Genomic DNA, 23,914 nt, shown 5'->3' with positions numbered 1-23,914 from the left:
CATAGTGATCTTTGGACTTCCCCTGTTGCCAGCTCTTCCGGACACCGCTATAATGTTCTTTTTCTTGATGATTATAGCAAATTTTTGTGGACTTTTCCAATTGCAAAAAAATCTCAGGTTAAACAATTATTTTTATCCTTCCATGCTTTCATCAAGACCCAATTTGACCGTAATATAAAAACTTTTCAATGTGACAATGGGACGGAATATGTTAATGGCACTCTTAAACAGTTCTTTGATCAACATGGCTTGCTTTATCGCTTTTCGTGTCCTCACACATCTCCTCAAAACGGAAAGGCCGAAAGGCATATAAAATCTATAAATAATATCATCCGCACTATTCTTGCTCATGCATCTATGCCCCTCTCTTTTTGGCATCATGCCCTCTCCATGGCCACATATCTCCTAAATATTCTCCCCTCAAAAGTATTAAATTACTTATCCCCCGCCCAAATCCTATATCAAAGTGACCCTTCGTATTCGGATTTGCGTGTCTTTGGATGTCTATGTTTCCCTTTATTCCCCTCTACTACCATTCATAAGTTACAAGAAAGATCTTCCCCTTGTGTTTATCTTGGCCCGGCTCCCAATCATCGTGGCTCCAAATGCTATGAGATGTCTAGTGGTAAAATCATAATTTGTCGCCATGTACGTTTTGTTGAAAATGAATTTCCCTTTTCTAAAATTCACACAACAACTCCTTCAGATTATGATGGTTTCAGTGATAATCCTTCAATACTGAATTTAATCCCTCCACAACAAACTCCACAAAATGCCCAGCCTGCTCCAATGCCTCAACCAAATTCGTTCTCTCCTCTTCCTCAACCCGGGCCACAGTCTCCCTTGGCCTCTCCTGATTCAGCCGGCCCAATTCACCGTGCCTCCCAGATTTCTCCTCCCTCACCTCCACTGCCTGCACCAACACCTCCCATCTCTCCCGCAATCGTCACTCATAGTCCACCTAGACCCACACATCCCGTGACGCACCGCATGACCACTCGTGCAATCAATGGCATTTCTAAACCAAATCCAAAATACTCCTCCAATCTTCATGTCTCCACCACTACAGATTTTTCTCCTATCCCGAAAAATCCCATTAGTGCACTCCATGATCAAAATTGGAAAAATGCAATGTTGGATGAATTTAATGCTTTAATTGACAATAAGACTTGGGAATTAGTGCCTCGGCCTCCTAATGTGAATGTTATTCGGTCTATGTGGATCTTTCGTCATAAACATAAATCTGACGGTTCTTTTGAGCGTTATAAAGCTCGTCTTGTAGGTGATGGGAAAACACAACTGCAGGGCGTTGATTGTGATGACACGTTTAGCCCCGTGGTTAAACCGGCCACCATTAGAGCGGTTCTGAGCATTGCTCTTTCTAACTCTTGGTCCATTCATCAACTGGATGTCAAGAACGCGTTCTTACATGGTTATCTCAATGAAACAGTTTATATGCATCAACCCATGGGTTTTCGTAACAACAAGTATCCAGATCATGTTTGTCTTTTGAAGAAATCTTTGTATGGATTAAAACAGGCTCCCCGAGCTTGGTACCAAAGATTTGCTGATTTTGTTGCTACCATTGGGTTTTCACACAGTAAGTCAGACCACTCTTTATTCATCTACAGGAATGGTTCTGATATTGCTTATATTCTGTTATATGTGGATGACATTATACTTACAACTTCTTCTGATCGTCTTCGTAAGTATATTATGACTCTCTTGGCTTCTGAATTTGCTATGAAGGATCTGGGTCCTCTAAGTTTCTTTTTGGGTATTGCCGTCACTCGTCATGCCCATGGTCTTTTCTTATCTCAGACTCAGTATGCTGCAAAAATTATTGACCGTGCCGGAATGTCTAACTGCAGTCCATGTCCTACCCGTGTTGACACTAAGTCCAAACTAAGTGCCACCGCCGACACTCCTTATGATGATCCGACTAAGTATCGGAGTCTTGCAGGTGCACTTCAATATCTTACATTCACTCGGCCAGACATTTCCTATGCCGTGCAGCAGATCTGTCTTCACATGCATGCTCCGACTAATGAGCATATGAGTGCTCTTAAGCGTATCATACGCTATCTTCAGGGTACTCTTTCTTTTGGTCTACACTTGTCCAAGTCCAATATTCATCGTATTATCTCATATACAGATGCAGATTGGGGAGGTTGCCCCGACACCCGTCGTTCTACCTCTGGTTATTGTGTGTACCTCGGAGATAATTTGATTTCTTGGTCTTCGAAACGGCAACCTACTCTTTCTCGTAGTAGTGCTGAGGCAGAGTACAGAGGTGTTGCTAATGTTGTTTCCGATTCGTGCTGGCTCAGAAATTTGCTTCTAGAGTTGCATTGTCCTATTCCAAAGGCTACTCTAGTTTATTGTGACAATGTGAGTGCTATATACTTATCCGGCAATCCTGTTCAGCATCAGCGCACTAAACACATTGAGATGGATATTCACTTTGTCCGTGAGAAAGTAGCTCGTGGCGAAGTGCGTGTGCTTCATGTACCATCCCGTTATCAAATTGCTGATATCTTTACAAAAGGGCTTCCGCGCGTTTTATTTAATGATTTCAGGGACAGTCTAAGCATACGGGAACCTCCCGCTTCGACTGAGGGGGTGTGCTAGAATATATCTTGCATATATTCCATTTTTATTGTATATATCTTTATTTAGTAAGTATATATATTCAGTTACCTTAGTTTTAGCAAATGACTGATTTTATTGTATTTATCATGGCTGATTTGTAGCCTTGATTTCTCTCTTGTACATTGTATATATTGTGGATAGATCAATGAAATCTTCACGGAATCAATTTCCTTCAGTTTATTAGTACTCAGAAACTATTCTATAAAGTTAAGTCATTACAAAAGGACCCATAAACCTATTCATAGCAATAGGCTCGGTCATAAGAAAGACATAACTAACTTAACTAACTCTTAGACCAGGAAGAGTACTAAACAGAAAAGGTACATTGATAGACAATATATCAAAAGATATTTTCAGGAATATAACATTTTTGACGCAAGAGAAGATCACTACCCATCTTTGACTTGGCATAGTATTAAATGAGGAAGAAATCTATTGTGCAAGGGCTTACATGCCATATAGATAATGGTGTTGATATTGTGGCTTTCTATGGTCCTTGGATACCATGACCACAATCATTCATCCAGTACTAGTAGTACAAACCACATTCTTAGAGTCTTTGAGCTTATAAAAGTACATATTTTCTTCAACTCCCCATATTCTGATAGCATATTATTTATTCCACTTAGTTCATTAGAGCATGAAAATTCTTGACTTTGGCACTACAAATCATAGAAACTATTTAGTCAAAAGTTGATACAATCTAGCTATGGATGTCGATAACTTTATATAAAGTGTAGATTTTTCTGCATGGCGTAATTCTTTGAGTCCAAAATTTTTCACTTTGGTTGGAGAGGTTTTAATGAAATACTGCTCACTCCTATGCGGCTTACATCGTCGTAAAATATTCCTTAATCTTAATCACGTCCTTTATGTGGTTTTGAATATGACTCCAACGCTCATGTTGTTTAATGGGATCTACTAGCATCCTCTTTTTTTTTTTTAACAAGAATGATGAGATTCATTTAAGGAAGTTCTACATATGGTTTGAAAGAACAAAAGGACAACTCATGGACAACTAGCTAGACAATCTCAACAAATTATTCAATAAATATCTTATTATTGTATCCAATATGTTGTCAACATTACAAAACATTCAAAATCTTTTGTTAAGGAGAACTTTAAAACCAAGAAGATAAAGACCAAAAGACCATTCCTACACGTTGTATGTTGACGCTACAATATCGAGCTCTTCTAACAGGGTCGACTCTGAACTAGTGGGAGTTGAATGCAAAATGTAATATTTTTATAAAATATCATATAAAATATTGTATTTTTCAAATTTTGGGGACCTTTTTGAGAAATTTACATTCCTTACTGTTTTATTATAATTTAATTACAAAAATCTCCTATAAAATTTTATTAACAAAAATATCTTGCTACGTCATCAAAAAATATCAGATTCTAAAAGTAATATACCTAAATTTGAAACTTTCTTGAAATCCCATTTTTTCTGTTTTTCTGGGTTTAAAAAAGTAATATTTTGGTTACTTAAAATGTTAGTAAGTTACCAATTAGTTAATTTTTTCATGAAATTTTTTATTTTTATAGCATTTTATTTTATATACATTTTGGTTACCTCCAATACTTATTTTTTGAAACTTTTTTTATCTTAAGACACTGATTATAGTCATTTTGAAATCATATTATGGTGTTTTATTACTTAAGATACTTTTACGTTGCTGATTAGTCATTTTTTAGAACCTAATTAGTTACAATAAAATATAACGAATTACTATATAGCTTATTATCAAAAGTTACTTTTAGTATACTATAAAATAATTTTTTTATATTCTATTTAAAAGTTACCAAATAATATCATAAATAATCTATTTTAAAAAAGTTACTTGGAATATTTTAAAATAAATTTATGTTGTTTAGAATACAATATATTATCTTTTAAATGTAAAATAATAATACAAATTTTAGTATATTAAATTTTGATCAAGTTTAAAATTTAGTTACTTTTTGGTCAACACAATATAAAATAGAACTACTAAAATGTTGCTTTTTATTCTGGTCGTCTTTTCCGGCGACAACCAAAAAATATATGCTTTCCACACATCAAAATGATCACCTTGAAGAGTAGGTTGCGATGATACCACTTTTGAGCCCAACCGACTAGCGGCATGACCGGCAAATATTTTTGAAATTAAAGATAAGAGAGAATGTAAGAAATTAATAAAAAAAAAAGAGTATAGTGGAGAGAGAGAGAGAGAGGCCCTGTACCATGAAACAAAAGTTTGAAAAAAATGGTATAAAAAATGGTAAAAAAGTAACTAATTGGTAATTTATTAAAATTTTAAGTAACCAAAATGTTACTTTTTTAAACACAGAAAAACGAGAAAATCTGGATTTCAGGAAAGTTTCAAATTCAGGTATATTACTTTTAGACTCCGGTATTTTTTGAAGACGTGACAAGGTATTTTTGTATAAAATTTTGTAGGTGATTTTCGTAATTATTTTATATTATAGGTATATAATTGTAAAGATCTCTTAATTTTTTTTTTTTTATAAATGACCATTTTAACTTAGTCTTGTCTACTAATGTAGTTGCCTCTGGAGAAATCATCTTGTTTCCTAAACAACGAGTGATGACAGTTTTGTCTAAACCCCCAGTGTATGTTTTTTTTACTATCGATTAGTATTTACCTACATTGCCCTTTGAGTAAATTGAGTAAATTTTATTACTATTAATTATAGGTAAATACTAATCGAGTATTTACGGCGTATTTACCTAATTGAGTAAATTTTATTACTACTAATTATACATGACTTTTACTATACCATATGACTATTATTATTATTCAATTATCACTAATTAACAAAAATAGTCTTTAAGAGTACTTTACTAATTGAAAAAAATCTATTTGGTCGAAAACTATAATAGCCTAAAGTGAGCTTCCCACTATGAATGCATGGCCCTGAGAGTTATGAACTCTATGTTTTATCTACATATGGTTTATTAATCTTTCAAGCAAAATCTCTTACTCTATTAGTGAGACTTAATTGGCTCAAGCAATTAGATTACCAATTTAAGTTATTTATTCTAATTCTCTCACCCTAATTTTGGCCATCATCTATAGAGCTGTAAATGTGGGCTGCCCGGCCCACATTTTAAGTGCCTCCGGTAAATTCGGGCCAGGCCGGGCCAGCCCGTGTAAGAAAGTGGGCCGGGCCGGGCTAGCACGCATAAAAATATATAGGCCCAGCATGGCCCACAAGCACGGCCCACACGGGCCACGTGCCGGGCCGGACCGGGCCCAGATCGTGCCAGCCCATATTTCTAAAGTGGGCCAGCCCATTTTTTAAAATGGGCTTTTTTCGTGCCCTAAAAATGGGCCTCAAGTTAGCCAAAATTTGGGCCTAATTCGAGCCCACTTTTTTTTTTTACCTGTTTTACTTTTTTTTTTCCTGTTTTACTTTTTACATATATATATATGTATATTTACTTAATTAACACAATAAAAATTCCAAATTTAAAAATAAAAATAAAATATACATTGCCTCATTAAAAACTTTACCAAGAAAAAGTTTAAGAAATAAAATCTATAAAAATAGTATGATATTTTTACATACTATAAAAAAATGATGATATAATAATAATTTTTTTATTTATTTGAGTTTAATTCGGGCTTTTTGTGTGCCGTGCTTTCGGGCTTTTTATATTCGTGCTTACGTGTCGTGCTTTCGTGTCGTGTCTTCGGGCTTGTCGTGCCGTGCTAAGCCCGTGTCGTGCCTGTGCCTGGCCCGAGCCCATATTTTTTCGTGTCGTGCCTGGCCCAAGCCCATATTTTTTCGTGCCGTGTCGTGCTCGTGCCTTCTGGGCTCGTGCCGTGCTCAAAAGCTCGGCCCGTATTTACAGCTCTAATCATCTATTTATAAAAGACAACTCACTCTACCTCCATGTAAGTGACTCACCAAGATCTCTGCTTACCAAAATTAATTGAGTGTGTTTTTCTCGGATATTAAAGTTGCATTTTCTAAATTTTTAGGATATTCCTATCTTATGTGGCTCGTATTGATAATAAAGCATCACATGGATTGTAATTGGTTAAGTATATCAATTAGGTTAGACAATAAACTTAATTAGATGGATTATATGTGTCCCCCCCCCCCCCTATTTGCAATGTCTTTAATTTCCTTTTAATCTTAAATAGGATATTATCATCACTCACTCTTACCAAAAATAAAAATAGTGTATTGTTCAAAATAAATAAATTGCTCATCTTTTGTTTTTAAGTAGAATCACAACAAATTCTATACCTACAATTAATAAATGCAGGAATTTGGGATATAAATATATATTGTGTACGTAGTATTGTACTGATGCAATGAGAAAACGAAACGTAGCATGATCTTAATTTTATGAATAAAAGGTAAAAGAACAAAAGTAGATAAAACATTATAACCAAAATAATTGGTACATATATAAGATTAGAAATCTTTGTATCTCTGTAAACAACATGTCTACCAAGGACCACATTAATTAATTCATTTTGCTACTACACGTACAGTGCCTATATATCGAGGAAGGTACATATATTCATATCTGCAGATTAGAGGACTAGAAAAATAAATGTATATATATATGCATATGGGTCCATATGTTTCAACTTTGTATGGTATCCGAATTCATGATGATATAATTGATCTCTTATGGTGTAGCATTTAATTCTATGATATTAATTTTCAGAAATGACAAAATTCTAAAAACTTCCCTATAAATGATATATGTGTACTGGGTGATAAGTGTGTGCATGCGCCGTAAAAGTCGTGACTCCTCACCTTTATATTCAATATTTAGTGTATAATATATATTCTTTTATTTTTTATTTTTCAAAAAATGGACATAGAAATTGAGTAGTATATAGTTTTTTAATTTGGTTTACTAGAAGCAAAAAATTATGTCAAGACTCAAGAAGAAGTCAAAAGTATTTTCCTTATGTTCGAACTTGTACTAGGTTAAATTATATAATTATTCTATTACATAATCACATTTAGCATTAATGTGAACGATAAAAATATAGATTGGTGTGATTCAGTATTGCGAAAACTCAATAGGATGACACAAGAAATATTACGGGTCCAAAACGCCTATATCTCGAGCTAGATATTTCTTTAATTTACTTATTGTAACCGCAAAAGAAAAGAGCTAGTCAAATTTGGTATTCCAAACTCTATACTCTCTTTAGATGGTGTTTCTTTTTAGTGTTCGTGTGTAAACCAAATTCAATATATATATATATATATATTTATATAGGACAATTATGTTACATGGGCTTCATTTTAAGCCCTACAGGTGAGACTCTCAGTGTTTTCGACTCGTAAATAGTTTTCAATGCGATTTTTTTTTATGATCGTGTATATTGTAGCTATTTAGAGCATCCTGCAAATTTTCAGAAAATTCCAAATAGTTTACAGTATCGAAAACTATGTTCAAACATATTGTTGCTTGCGTAACTAATTTTTTTTATGCGCATGGAAAACAACATGTTTGAATCTAGTTTTTGGTCTTGTAAACTATTCAGAATTTTCATGATACTCTAAACAATTACAATATACACGGTCATAAAAAAATCGTGTCAAAATCTGTTCACGGGTGGAAAACACTAAAGAGCCTCACCGGTAGGGCTTAAAGTGAAGCCCCTATATGAGAATTGTTCATATATATATATATATATATATAGTAGAGACACTGTTACAATATACTTATAATTTGACAATCTTTTAAGTCATGCATTTTCGTTACATGACATAAAAAAAATTATGGAACTTATTCCCTCATACCATGTTGGATGTAAAAATGGGGTTTTACATCCCACATGAGGAACATAACAAACCTTTACATGAAGGCTTGTTATGTCGTCTCATATGAGACGTAATAAGCTTGTTACAAAAATACGAAACTTTGTTACGCCACCTTACATAGGATGTAGTACAACGTGATAATATGCTTGATAATAGGGCTTGACTAAAGCCATTGTTTTTTTGGAATTTTTTGAAAACTACCTAATTTTATCCTTCATTATCCATAGATAGTCACACAATTTATTTTTATAATTAATACCTACAGTTAGAGACAAAGTGACTAAAATACTCTTATTACAATGTTTATTCTGGGACGCAAAATTTACAATTCTAGGATTATAGTTTACATTTATGAACGTGTAGTTTATATTTTTGGATTGTAGTTTACATTTTCGAGCTTTGCACTTTGGGGTTTGTTGTTTACATTTTTAAGGTTGTGGTTTACATTTTGAGGCTTGTAGTTATGTGGTTTACCTTTATGTGTGGTTTCCATTTTTGGCTTATGGTTTACATTTTCGAACATGCGGTTCACATTGTGAGGGTTGTGGTTTACATTTGTAAGGGTGCAATCGGTAGTTTATTAAAAAACTGGGTATTAAAATGAACATTTCAAAATACAGGTAGAAATTAAATTGTCTTTATAAAACTAGTTACCGGTTCTTATTTTCTCCTAATTTTTTCTTATTTTCAGCTCGCCCTCAACATTGAAGACAACCTACTCTGTCGCATTGATAGAGTAGTTTTTATAGTGTTTTAGAGGGTTATTTTAGGAAATTTTTGAGCTTATTTAGTTATGTTTGTGCAGTATGATGCTTTTGTTGCTTAAGTTTAACAATATTTTAGGATTTATGGAAAATTTGATAAATGGGCCGTGTTTAGGCTCGAAAAGATGTGATTTGTGAAAAAAAAAAAGCAATTTGAGCCACAACGCTGGGTAGAAGGGCTGCAGTGCTGCAACAGACAAAGACGACCAAAATTATGGGAAGTAAGGGTTGCGCCTGCATTATGAGTCGCGATGCTATTGTTTTGGGAATTTGAGCCGCGGCGCACTACCTTAAGGGTCCCGATGCTTGTTGAGGCTGAGACGAGATGATTTTGATTCTTGTGTTGGGGTTTTATGCCCTAATTAAAACTCAATTTCTTTGTAATCTCATTTATTATCAATAAAAGAATAGAAATCATTTTTTGACTTGGTCAATCACTTTGCTCTCATGTTTTATTTTCATGATTATTTGTTTAATATAAACTTCTATTAAATCCCGAACATATAGTTAATCATATTTATAGTGACGTAATCACAGTGGAATATAAATATGATTATATGTTCAAAATAAGTTAGTCCTAAGATAAGTCCGTGCACAGGATTTACACTGACTTTACAATCTACGATATGATCTACTTACACATCGCAGTGTTATGTTCTTTCTAGAACATTAGCAAAGTAGATAAGATCGGATATATTTGTTACATCGGACTGGACCGATATTGATAGTTGATAGGATAAGTAAACATACCGTTATTATCTATTCTAGTCATATCATATAGTTGACCATAGGTCAATTCAATCTCAATTCTGAGTGGTTAGTATTCTAACTGATTGTATTATTTGAGTTCTTTGACTTGTTCGTTACCAGCTTACCCTATGGACTAGCCCATGCTTACATCTTGGGAACTCGGTAGTATAATTGAGTGGGAGTGTTAATTATAGATATGAACATCTATAGCTTCTGACAAAGAAGTGAAAGGATGGTTTCATTTTAGTTTGGTTCAAGGTGCTAAATGATAGAGATCTCATTTCAGTAATTAAATTAGTTTATTGAAATATCATTTACAAGGAACTAAGTGTTTTAAGGATAAGATATAATGAGGGGTAAAACGATATTTTAGTCCCATCTCATTGTAGTCCGTCTATAGAGGATTGAGTGACAATTATGGTTGTAACAATGGATAATTAATAACGTATCTATATTGCTTATAGAGAGTTCTATAAATTCAAGAGTGCAATTTCGAGTCTTTAGTGAAGTCACGAGGAATTAATAAGTTAGTAAATTTATTTGTTAGATTTATGATAACTTATTGGAGCTTGATTTCATAGGCCCATGGTCCCCACGGTACCTTGGATAAAATCATCTATATAGTCTTAATTATTTGATTTAATTATCAAAGTTGATTAGGTCAATTTTGGATAGTTTCACAGAGTTGTGTAATTTAGAGAAGAAAATAGAAATTATGGCAGATTTATTAATTAAGAAAAATTGGTATCTAAATTAATAAATAAGCTTAAATCAAGGTTCAAATTATAAATAATTAATTTGATAAAGGATTTGAATAATTGTTTAATTAATTAATCAATAGAAAATAATACAGACCTTGATTTTAAGTCCAATGTGCTTATAATTAAATGGGAAATCTCATGGGCCTAAATCCCATGATAATTTCGACCTAGGGTTGTTAATTTGCTATTATTTTATTGATTTTTTAATTAAATAAATGACATAATTGAGTCTATAAAATGAGTGCTAAGAGAGAGTTGAAATAAGATTTCGAAAACACGAGTTTCTGAGAAGATCATAAGATCTATTAGGTTTTAGATTCTCTCTACTGCATAAGTAATTTTCTAAGCCTCAATTTTTCTCTTCTATTCTTCTTCTCTCCATATCTATCTCATGCGTTGAGAATTGCCCACCCTAGTCTAGGTGATTCTAAGAATACTTTGGAAAGCTGTGAAAAAAATTGAAGAACGGTTTAGTTTCTTGGTAATACCCTGCGACAGAAAGGATGCAAGGGTTAGAGAAACTGAAGGAATGACTCATTCATTCCGCTGCATATAATGTAAGTATTCTTATCATTATTTATCTTTGAATTCAATTTTAGAAACATGTTCTAGGTTGTCTCATATTAGATTGTTTAATATTAGATCTACATGAAAATAAATAAAAATCCTGTATAAGTTTCCCAACATCTTGGACACGGGCTGTGGCGTTTCATTATGGGGCCATGGCGATTGAGGCGGTCAGAGTGCAATTAGGGCATTTTACGCTGGGGCAAAAGTGGAATTTCACATTCAGACCACAAACTGCTATTTAAGCAACATTATGACGATTTTTGAAGAAAAAAAACCCCTAAGGGGGACTGAAGGAAACACTCTGTGGAGGAGAAAGATTGGAGATCAACTAGTTTCTATCATTCTTTTACTGTTTCTTGTAGTAATGTTTATATTTAGTTTGATGGATTTGATTATCTTTAGCATGAACTAGTTTTCTTTTCAGGGTGTTAATGGATTCTTCTTGAAACCTTATGATAATCTAACGCAGTTTTTATGAATTTACTACCAATATTGTGAATTATTTGTCTTGTGCTTAATGCTTGTGAATGCTTGATCACCATTTACATGATTTATTTGATTTTAACCTGAGATCCGAGAAGTGAAAGATAAATATGCTATAATCAAATTATCTTAAATTTATATTGGATGAGAGTCCTGTATGATTTGTATAGCTTAGCGATTATGTGTTCAATGCCTGCGATATGTTAATTTACCATAGACATGTAGGAGATTCACTTATTGTAGAAAGTTCTATGTCCTAGTAAGAATATAATTTACCATTGTAATATGCTATCACGATAAAGATAGGAATTCTTAAATTCACATTAGAGTAGCATAGGTGGATAGTTGATGAAGTTAATAACCCTAGTTCTTATTACATTGAATTAATATTTAGTATTGAGTTCTCTATTGTTCTATATTATTCCTTTAGTTTTATAAATTTGAAATTCATTATTTTTCGAATCAATTAGAATTAAAGATTAATTTTTGGTAGTTAATAACAATCTTTGTGGGAATGATACTTGATTTATCTATTTATTACTTGTTACAATTGCATATACTTGCATAGTTCAAAATTCTCACAATAATATTTTGGCACCGTTTCTGGGGACTGTATTATTAATATCAATATAATTTATTTTTATTCTAAATTGGTTTTTATTTTAGTACTCATTCGGTTTGTGGCTGATTTGTGCGTAACGTCTCAAATTTGCTAATAAGGCTTAGTGCCTTGATTAGCGTGCTAGGAGGGCATAATTGTATTTATGTGTGAATATATATGTGATTATGTGGAATATATGAGTTATATCATGATATGACTGCTTATGCATGTTTATGTGTATTCATTATACTTGTGGCCCATTTACGTTAAAAATTACATTTTTGTAATTTTGACTCGGTGAAGGTATAATTGTAATTGTATGTGTTATGTGATTGCAACCACATAATTATGTGGATATATTTACGATATTCATCTTGAGTCGATCCTTTAGAGCAACTTGGCAAAAAATGTCCCAACGGGAATTATTACTCAGCTCGGGGTGAGCGAGTGGGTATTTTGGTAATCTTGCTGTTATCCCCATTTCCTGCCTTGGGCCCGGGACGGTGGTCCAGGCCCACACTCTGGGCAATTGGATTTGGGCCCGGCCCAGGCCCACTTAGTATGGGAATGACCAGGAACGATGGCCCAAGTGTGGGTCCAGACCCGGACAGTGTCCAAGATGGATGATCCACGATGATAGTCCAAGAGACGTATAACCAGTTGGGGGTTACAGTCGAGGTGTACGCAAATCGGTCCCGGATCCTGGTAACCGATCTGGGCCTGCGGTAAACGAAGAGGGACAAAGGTAAACGAACCCGTGTCAAGTCCTCCCGGTTGGCAAGAAAAATCATCCGTGACCCTGAAGCCGCCCCACGACGCGTGGGGGTTGTCCCCACTTTTCACCTGCGGAAAAGGTGTTGTGAATTTTCTAACGATTAAAATATGCGCAAGTATACACAATCGACAACAAGTAATACAGTGATAATGTATCAAAGTTCGTCTCCACAGGGACTTTTCAACTAAATTAATGTAAAATCAACCAAAAACAACTTATAAAATAGTAACCAAAACAAAGGAAAGAGTGGGTAATTAACTCTGAAAATAATTTTAGACAAACAAAGGAATTAAACCAAAAATCAGAGATTAAAATGACAAAATACTGGGTGGTTTTCAGATATAAGAAAAATGGGTTCGGGTGATTAATTCCCCTCGGTTCGTTCCAGTTGTTACAGCAATGGGTTAGCAATTATGACAGTGTTAACAAATTTCGTAAAACCCAGCAAGTTTTTCCCAAAACGTGCAATCTAATGTCTATACTCCCCTTCTATACATTCCTGCATGAAACCAGATTATAAACATTCAATTAAGCATCAAATCTGACGTTATGCAAGGTAGCAAAACATTCCTATTCTACTACTCACAATCACCTAAAACTAGATGAATCTCTTGCATCAATTGAATGGGTTCAGCTAGACTTCCCTCTTCCAAGTTAGATCTAGCTTAGCACATGCTAAAAATGGCCAATAATTAACAGTCAATAACAGTAAAGCACATTCAATTGAACAAAGACATAATCACTTAGCCATTGCATTTGTATATTGAGTTCATACTTGAGGGTTCATAATCACCCTAGCCCTTAAGAAATTAGTTCATAGTTGCAAACTTAAACATGAAAATAATACAGAAGTAATCCATGGAGTTTGCAGAAATTAGATGAAATTAATACAAAAAGAAAGAGATGGTGTAGGACGAATGAGTTGTGAGCTCAAATCCCCCTTATGGCATCAGCCTTCTTTCTTCTCTTTTGGTCGTACTCTTCTCAAATCTTCTCCCTGAAACCTCCTCTGTACTTAGCCAGAAGTTCTCTCTCTTTCTAAAATGGTCAATATCACAGAATAATACGGCCCCTCCTTTAATTCTAGGGTACTTTCCTTTACCCTAATTGGACAATCCAGATCATTTGCCTACATGTACTTTGTCCCACATACTCAGCTGACTCAGTACTCAGTACACTTGCCACCTTTCTACTTCATTTAATCCAGCTGGAGCATTGTTTTCACGAAGTCCTTTTTCTCTAGCTTCAGTTTAATTGCTAAGACTGACTGCTACAGCATTGTTGAGTTAGCATCCTCCCCTTTTCAGCAACATTTCCCTTTGATTTACAGTTCCCTCAGCTCCTGTTTTGTAAGCTTCCCTTTCCTGATTAATACAACACATAAATTTACATAAAAAACACTGAAAAATATGACAATGCAAACACAAGGTCCCTAGCTACACAGACACACTAAATTGAACACAATTACAAGAAATAAAAACTCATTACTCTTTTGTTTGGTTCAAAAATTAAGTTTAAAGATGTGAAAATAACTCTAAATCCTAGAGTTATCAACACCCCAAACTTAGCCTATTGCTCGTCCTCGAGTAATGATGACACAAAAATAAACACAATAAACAAAATAAAATACACAACTTAACAGATGAGAGATCCAAAAGATTCAAAATGGCCTAGTGAACATGTTGCTCTCAGAAAAATGGAATTAAGTGGAATAGCGAAGTGTTTCTGCCTTAACCGTATATGCTGCCCTTCTCAAATTTAGCTCACTGGATATCACTAATATCTCCCCAAAGTCACCTAATCAATAGTGTATACAAGTGCATCCCACCTAACCTTGAATTTCTCTACAACTACCCTTTGATTTTTTCATTCATTATAGCTCCATAAGTTGAATTAGTGCACTCCTCTCCACTAATGTAGTCTAAACTTATCCCCTCAATCAATAGGACTTTACTAAGCTTGTAATGTAAGGCTTGGGCTAGGGTATGGTAAAGGATGTCTTTTACTAGCTTAAACCTAACCACCTCACTTGTCAAAAACCGAGCCTCTCTCTCATGATTTATCTCTCTTGAATTACTTCCCTAAACGTTTTCTACTCACAAAGACATGTTGTTGTAATATAATTCTCTTGCTATTTTTATTCTTATCTCTTTTTTTTTTTTTTTTTTCTTTTTTTTTTTTTTTTCTGATATTTCATTTACTGAATATTTTGTTTTTATTTATTTTTTATTTATTTATTTTTTTTTCTTTTTTTTTTGTTGACTAAACATATTCAAAACAAGAAAGATAACACTATAATACAATTATATGATAGATAGCAAGAGAATATGCTTGATAGTATATAATGGTACGCCTTGTGAGCTAATTCCCCACCCCAAACTTACAACCCAACATTGTCCCCAATGTGGCTAAAATGGTAATCATGAATTAGCTCGCCACAAGCTACACTCACCACACTCACCCCAAACTTAGCATGAAAATCAATTTCTGACAAGTGAGAGCAATTAAGTTGGGACATGTATGGAAAGTGTATTGTAGGGGTAATGGGTATGCATGATCGGGTTGAACACAAAAATAGGCTAATTGGCTCAAAAATTGGGTGACTAAGGGAAAATATTCGTATAAGGGAGGCTAGAAAGGCTCAAGCGTCCAAAGATGGCCTAAATCATTTCTAAGGGATAAGTCTAGCTAGGATTTCGCCTCAAGGAAATGCACTAACCAATTCTAGATGCTAAAATTACATATGCAGCAGTCATTTGAAAAATTCAAAGTATGGTGGGAAAACAAAAGTATAAAACTATTGAGGAGAGACTAAAAGGAAACATCCATGATATCCAGCAACTTAACAAGCAGAGGCAACATATAAAACCAGGCAGCAACATGCATGGAATGAATGGAAAGTATCATCATCGAGCAGAACACTAGGCCATAGGAATATATTTTAAACCTCTCAATGACACACTAGAGTACACAAACAACAACAAGACAACACAAAAACACACACTAACAACAAAACCTACACAGAACATAAAACTAAAACAACATAACACAGAACAGAAACGTAAAAAAAAATAGTTAATAGGAAAGGGAACCCCCTCTACTCGGAATCCTCATCGGGAACCTCCGGATTGGGCGCAGGGGCAGAGTAGTCCGTCCATGGGTCGAGGAGTTGCTGCGGGAACTGTGGAAACTGTGGAACCGTCCTGGGAGTTAGCTTTTTGAAAGTACGCTCCACGATGCCGTCTCTTTGCTGCTCGTACTGCCAAAATGCTTGCATTCTGTCACATAGCTCGCTCTGCCGATGATGCATTTGGTGCTGCATCATCTCGTACTGAGTAAACCGCTCCATGAGGGCACTGTCGACAGGGGCAGCAGGGTCATGCACTGAGGAGGAGGCAGAGGCACGATGAGTCCTCGAAGCTCGAGCCGGGCCAAAACTCACTGCTGCTCTAGGATGCAACAGCCCCTCTTCGGGCCATACCGGCACACCAGCATCTCTACATAAGGCAGTAATAGTGGCTGGTAAAAACAACTTCCCTTTGCCCCTCTGCGCGCACTCAAAAATTTCTCGCGCTAAGACTGTGCCAACATCCACTGGTAACCCCTTCCGAAGGCAGTATAACATGAAAGCTCGGGCTTTGCTAACAGTGGAATCGTGCGAAGTTGGGCATAAAGTGGTTTGCACAAAGGAATAGAGACACTTCAGCTCGTGCTCTAAATCTGTTCGTCGAAGCCGCAGGTTGTCCTGTTCATCGACATCCCAGACATCACCTGGAGCGACATTTTCCATTACTTCAACCAACTCATCCCCCCGAATCTCTCCTCTGTTCTTGGAGAACACACACTGCCCTGTCTCGAGCCCAAACAGGTTATTAATTGCCTCTGCAGTGAATGGGACTGGCACTTCACGCACTATGACAATGGTGGGCCATTCTTGAGATAAGAAATTCGCGTAGAACTCGCGAACAACTTCGGTGATAGCTGGCTCCGGTGTCATAACAACTTTAGCCCAACCCCTGTCAGCAATTGTTTCCTGTAACCATTCGGGTAACTCTTGAAGGCCCTCTGAATCTGCCACAAGGCCCCGCTCCACGTACAACTCACGATGAACAACCTGATTGTTGTACTTTGCCTCTGCAGTTGGGCAATAGAACTTGGCCACTTCAGTAAACTGCCTCCTCTTGCCTTTCTCTCTGTTAGCAACTGATTTAATTCTCGGCATTTGTGGATGGTGAAAGAAAATAGCTTCGGCTGGGTTGAGGGGCACGCAATTGGTTCGGGCAGAGGGCTTGATATTGCTGGGTTGAGGGCACCCAATGTTGGGTTGATGATTGATTTCTGGGTAATGTTGGAAATGAATGGTTGTGTATGGTAGTTAGGCTGAGAATGGTTCGTATGTTGGGACGAGTAAACAAGGGAAAACGACTTACTGAGTGGTGGAGATCGATGTAGTACGGCAAGGGGCTCGGGTGTACGTCAATGGGCAGAGGCGGCGTACGACTGGGATCTTGCGGCTGTGAATGCGTGTGGTGTTTTCGCAGCAGCTGGCTCGGTCTGCCTGGTTTGCCGGAAGTGGCCGTGTGAGTGGTCGGGTTGTGGGGGATGTATGGGCGGTGACTGTTGATGTGAGGTGGTTCGTGGTCTGGGTCGGGTTGAGGACGGTGGATATGGCAAGTGGGTCGAGGGATGTGGTGGTTCGGGTTGATGCGACGGAGCTGGATGTGGAGAGGGGCGGCTGCTGTTTTTGGTGCCAAGGGAAGAAGATGCAGAAGGGTATGGTGAAATGTAGCGGGCCACGGCGTATGTCAGGGTCAAAGTGGACCAGGGGCCCAGTTGACTTATCCAAGCCAGCCCAAAAACCCAATTCTTTGGTCTGGCCGAATTGAAAATGTATGGGGCCCTTTTTGACTTGACTAATTACTTCCAAAAAAAAACAAAATTTCCAAATGGACCTCTTTTTGTCTTGATTCTTTAATTCATTGACTTCCACGGGCCATTCCCAAAATTGCAAGAAGAGAAAAAAGGCTTAGGTAAATGGTCCCACTAATTCTTTAAATAAGCCCACTGATTGACTACTTATCTCCCAATCATTGGCTCACTTAAAATGTCTCTTTCTTTTCGATCACGTGCCCTTTAATTCACACAGACCCAAGTACCCCAGCTTCGAGCCCGAGACTTCTCGCTTTTGAACCCAGCTTTGACAAATTGCTGCCCAGCAATTGCTAAACGAATTGCTATAGCAACTGGGCAATACTTCTACACCCCAAACTGAATATCTTTCCCAGATTCCAAATTTTCCAGATCCTGACTTCCTTCCAGAATTTAACTTTATTTATTTACAACTGTCTCTTTCACTCATGGGTTGCCCAAATGTGCTACAAGAAATACATGGCAACCCATAGTCTTTCTCCTTCAAACATCCTTCAGATTGACGGAGGTCTTTTCTCTGTCAACCTCCCCACCAAAATAATGTTTCAGCCGCTGTCCGTTAACTGTGAACTCCCTCCCAGACTGATCTTCGCGAATTAAAACAGCTCCAAAGGGGTAGACTTTAGTCACTGTGAAGGGGCCCGACCAACGGGATTTTAGCTTGCCAGGAAACAGTTTCAACCTGGAATTAAACAACAAAACCTTCTGGTTCTTTTCAAACACCCGCTCCTTAATTCTTTGATCATGCCACCTCTTTGTTTTCTCTTTATATAGCTTGGCGTTTTCATAAGCAAACAGCCGCATCTCATCTAATTCATTCAGTTGCAACTTTCTTGCTTCTCCAGCCACTACAAGATCCAAATTTAACTTCTTCAACGCCCAAAACGCCTTATGCTCTAATTCTACAGGAAGATGACATGCCTTCCCATAAACTAGGCGATAAGGGGACATGTCTAGTGGAGTTTTATAAGCTGTCCGGTAAGCCCAAAGTGCATCGTCTAGGCGCTGGGACCAATCCTTTCTGCTTGGATTTACAACTTTCTCCAAAATGCCTTTAATTTCTCGATTCGATATTTCAGCTTGCCCGTTGGTCTGTGGGTGATAGGCAGTGGCAATTTTATGTTTAACACTGTACTTTGCCAAGAGGGCAGCCAAGACTTTGTTCACGAAGTGTGTTCCCTCATCGCTAATCAAGGCTCTAGGTGTCCCAAACCTTGTAAATACATGTTTATGAAGGAACTTCATAACCACTCTAGCATCATTTGTCGGACTAGCAATTGCCTCTACCCATTTCGATACATAATCTACCACCACTAGAATGTAGAGATTCCCAAAAGATTGCGGGAAGGGACCCATAAAGTCGATACCCCACACGTCAAACAATTCCACCTCCAAAATGCAATTAAGAGGCATTTCATTCCTAGCGGAGATATTGCCCACTCGCTGGCAGCGATCACAATGTTGAACAAAATTATGGGCATCCTTGAAAATAGAAGGCCAATAGTATCCTGACTGAAATATTTTGGCAGCAGTTCGTTGCCCACCAAAATGACCACCATAAGGGGCTGAATGGCAGCTCTCTAAGATGCTGGAAACTTCACTTCCTGGGACACATCTTCGCATTATTCGATCTGGGCACTGTTTATATAAGTAAGGTTCATCCCAACAATAAAATCTGACATCATGTAGGAACTTTTTGAGCTGCTGTTTGGTAAAATCTGGTGGATACACGCCCCCAACTAAAAAGTTCACGATATCCGCATACCATGGTACTTCCTCTTGTTCCACAGCCAGCAATTGCTCATCAGGAAAAGTGTCTTGAATCTGCAATTTTTCCTCTGAATTGCTGCTGTAAGTGCTTGATTCCAGCCTTGATAAATGGTCCGCTACTTGATTTTCAGTGCCTTTCCTATCTTGGATTTCTAAATCGAATTCTTGCAGCAAGAGAACCCAACGTATAAGCCTCGGTTTAGAATCCTTTTTGGCTATCAAATACTTGATAGCGGAGTGGTCCGTGTACACAATAACTTTAGTCCCCACAAGATAGGAGCGAAATTTTTCAAAGGCAAAGATCACGGCCAGCAGCTCTTTTTCTGTTGTAGTGTAATTAATCTGGGCATCCACCAATGTTTTGCTTGCATAGTAAATAGAATGAAAAATTTTGTTCTTCCGCTGCCCAAGAACAGCCCCAATAGCGAAGTCGCTAGCATCGCACATAAGTTCAAAAGGTAGAGACCAGTCAGGAGCTGTGATCACTGGTGCTGTAACAAGGGCTGACTTCAATCTCAGAAATGCCTCTTGACATTCATCAGTAAAATCAAAAGGCCTATTTTGCTCCAGCAAGCTGCATAAAGGTTTGGACACCTTCGAAAAATCCTTGATAAAACGCCTGTAAAAGCCAGCATGACCGAGGAAACTTCTAATGCCTTTTACTGTGGTAGGGGCTGGTAGTTTCTCAATAACTTCCAGTTTAGCCTTGTCAACCTCTATCCCCTTGCTAGACACTTTATGCCCCAACACAATGCCTTCTTGCACCATGAAATGGCATTTTTCCCAGTTCAACACTAGATGAGTTTCTTCACACCTCTTTAAGACTTTTTCTAAATTCTCCAAGCAACCTTCAAATGAATCCCCATAGACGGAGAAATCGTCCATGAATATCTCCAAAATACTCTCAGCCATATCTGAAAAAATCGCCATCATGCACCGCTGAAATGTGGCCGGTGCATTGCACAAACCGAAAGGCATTCTTCTAAAAGCGAATGTGCCGTATGGACAGGTGAAAGTGGTCTTCTCTTGGTCCTCCGGCGCTATAGAAATTTGATTATACCCAGAATACCCGTCAAGAAAACAGAAGAACTCCTTTCCCGCCAAGCGGTCCAACATTTGGTCGATGAAGGGCAAAGGGAAATGATCCTTTCTAGTGGCCTTGTTGAGTTTTCTGTAATCCATGCAAACCCGCCATCTGGTGACTGTACGAGTGGGAATAAGCTCATTGTTATCATTAGTAACTACTGTAACGCCCCCTTTCTTCGGAACACATTGGACAGGACTCACCCACTTGCTGTCAGAAATTGGATAAATAATCCCATAGTCAAGCCACTTAATGACCTCTTTTCGAACTACATCTTTCATTACTGGATTCAAACGCCTTTGCTGCTCCACAGAACTAGTACAATCAGATTCCAGCAAGATTTTATGCATACAAAGCGCTGGACTAATCCCTTGAATATCAGCCATTGTCCATCCAATCGCCCTTTTATGCTGCTTCGGCAGTTTCAGCAATGCCTCTTCAGCAACAGACTCCAGACAGCTAGATATTATCACAGGTAAAGTATCATTGTCGCCCAAGTACACATACTTTAAATGACTTGGCAGTGGCTTTAACTCCAGCTGGGGTGGTTCTTCAACAGATGGTTTAGGGGCCTGAAAGTGCTTTTCTGGCAGATTTAGAGTTTCAAACACCTTACTAAATTTCTTGGTTGGTTGGCAAGAATCTACCCATGTAAGCATCTCTTCATCTTCACTGCTATACTCCTCCTCATCTCCAAAAATCTGGGTTCCCATAGCAGCTTTTTCCACCCTTTTATTGAACTTCTCAGCTACCAAAGTATCAACAACGTCAACTCTAGAGCATTCTTCCACTTCATCCGGGAATTTCATAGCTTTAAACACACTAAAGGTGATTTGTTGGTCATTCACCCTCATGGTAAGTTCACCATTTTGCACGTCAATAAGAGTACGCCCTGTAGCAAGAAAAGGCCTACCCAAGATTATAGGCACCTCTCTATCCGCTTCATAGTCTAAAATGATGAAATCCGCCGGAAATATAAATTTATCCACTTGAACTAACACATCTTCAATCTTGCCCTCGGGATGAGCCATAGATCTGTCCGCAAGCTGTAATGTAACGGTAGTGGGTCGTGCTTCACCAATACCCAACTTTTTGAAGATTGACATAGGCATAAGGTTGATGCTAGCGCCCAAATCGCATAATGCTCTTCCAACATCTCTACCTCCAATAGAACACGGAATCGTGAAACTGCCAGGATCTTTTAACTTAGGAGGGATCTTGCTTTTCAACATCGCGCTACATCCTTCTGTGAGAGCCACAGTTTCAAACTCCCCCAATCGCCTTTTCTTTGTCAAAATATCCTTTAAGAACTTGACATAATTCGGCATTTGCTCCAATGCTTCGACCAAGGGGATATTAATGTGCAACTGTTTCAGTACATCCAAAAACTTTCTGAACTGACCATCCTGTTGTTGTTTGCGAAATCGCTGCGGAAATGGAAGGGGCGGTTTAGGACCAGAATTTACTGGAGCAGTTTGCTGACCCCTTGCTGTAGCAACTGGGCCAGTTTCAGCAATTTCCTGGGCAGTTTTGTTACTTGTTTCTCCTTCACTTTGGATTGAAGTGGGCTCTCCACTACCCTGTATTTCCTCAGAATTTCCCAGATTTTTACCATTCCGCAGCTGAATAGCTTTACAGTGTTCTTTCCCATCTCTCCTTGGATTTTCTGTATCACTAGGCAAAGATCCTTGCGGCCTAGTTTTCATTTCATTGGCTAGCTGGCCGAGCTGCATCTCAAGATTACGAAGAGAAGCTGCTTGGCTCTGTATTACTGCATCATTCTTAGCCATATACTCCCTCATTAGATTCTCCAAAGAGTTCGGCTGGGAGTTTTGAACATGTTGTGAAGGTCTTGGCTGCTGTGAAAAACCTGGTGGATATGCTTGTCTTCCTTGTGCTGGTGATGTGCTTGAACTTGCTCCTTGACCCCCCCATGACAGATTAGGATGATTCTTCCATGCTGGATTGTAAGTGTTCGAATATGGGTTGTTGTTGCGGTTGAAATTCTGATTTCCCACATAACAAACTGAGGCTGGATTTGAAGGGCAATTCTCAAAAGTATGCCCGTCCCCACAGTACACGCATGACACTTCTGCACTTTGAATGGCAGCAGCTGGCTGAATACTTCCTCCCAAACTCATATTCTTCAAGATGTTGGTCATTGAGGCCATTTGAGCTGTTAGAGCCGTTAGTGCATCTACTTCAAGAACTCCCGCCACCTTCCTACTTGTAGGAGCTCTAGTGTTTGACCATTGATAGTTATTACTTGCGATCCTTTCCAAAATCTCAAATGCTTCGTTGTAAGACTTGGAAAGAATGGCTCCATTGGCTGAAGCGTCCAATACCATTCTAGAAGCTGCATTGAGGCCATTATAGAAGGTCTCCATCTGTATACAGTGTGGGATACCGTGGTGTGGACATTTTCTTAAAAGCTCTTTGAATCTTTCCCACGCGTCACTAGTGGACTCATCTTCCAGCTGCTGAAATGACATAATCTCACTTCTAAACTTTGCATTTCTGGTGGGAGGGAAATATTTGCGCAGAAACTTTTCAGCAAGATCATTCCAATTTGTGACGGAATCAGGAGGCAAAGTGTTGAGCCATGATCTAGCTCGGTCTCTTAATGAGAATGGAAATAGCTTCAGCCTTAATGCTTCTTCTTCACTCACTCCTTGAAGCTTAAAAGAATCGCTCACCTCCAAGAATGAACGAAGGTGAAGGTGAGGATCCTCCGTTGGAATCCCGCTGAACTGCCCCACGGTTTGGAGCATTTGAAACATGACCGGCTTGAGCTCGAATTGAGCTGCTTGTATTTCCGGCCTCACAATGCCTGGATTTAACTCATTAAACATGGGGGCAGCGTATTCCCGTATTGCTCTGGCTCTGTCATCCGCCAAAACAATGGGATTAGTAACTTGCTGGCCATCCCCCTCATCTTCAACACGTTCAGCCATAGTGCCTCGA

The 23,914-nt window shown here is 37.8% G+C and overlaps 1 non-coding gene across 1 annotated transcript; it reads left to right on the top strand.

Annotated features, from left to right (window-relative positions):
* Nucleotides 1-23,353: 23,353 nt before the first annotated feature.
* LOC133820096 (small nucleolar RNA R71) lies at nucleotides 23,354-23,460 on the top strand. Its single transcript, XR_009886530.1, has one exon. It is a non-coding gene; the product is annotated as a small nucleolar RNA R71 (small nucleolar RNA).
* The last annotated feature ends 454 nt before the right edge of the window (nucleotides 23,461-23,914 follow it).

Source organism: Humulus lupulus, chromosome 2 (genome assembly GCF_963169125.1).
Source record: "Humulus lupulus chromosome 2, drHumLupu1.1, whole genome shotgun sequence".
In the NCBI taxonomy this organism is placed as follows: domain Eukaryota; kingdom Viridiplantae; phylum Streptophyta; class Magnoliopsida; order Rosales; family Cannabaceae; genus Humulus; species Humulus lupulus.
Note: the sequence above shows the minus strand (reverse complement) of the source record. Positions and strands in the feature narration are given on the sequence as shown.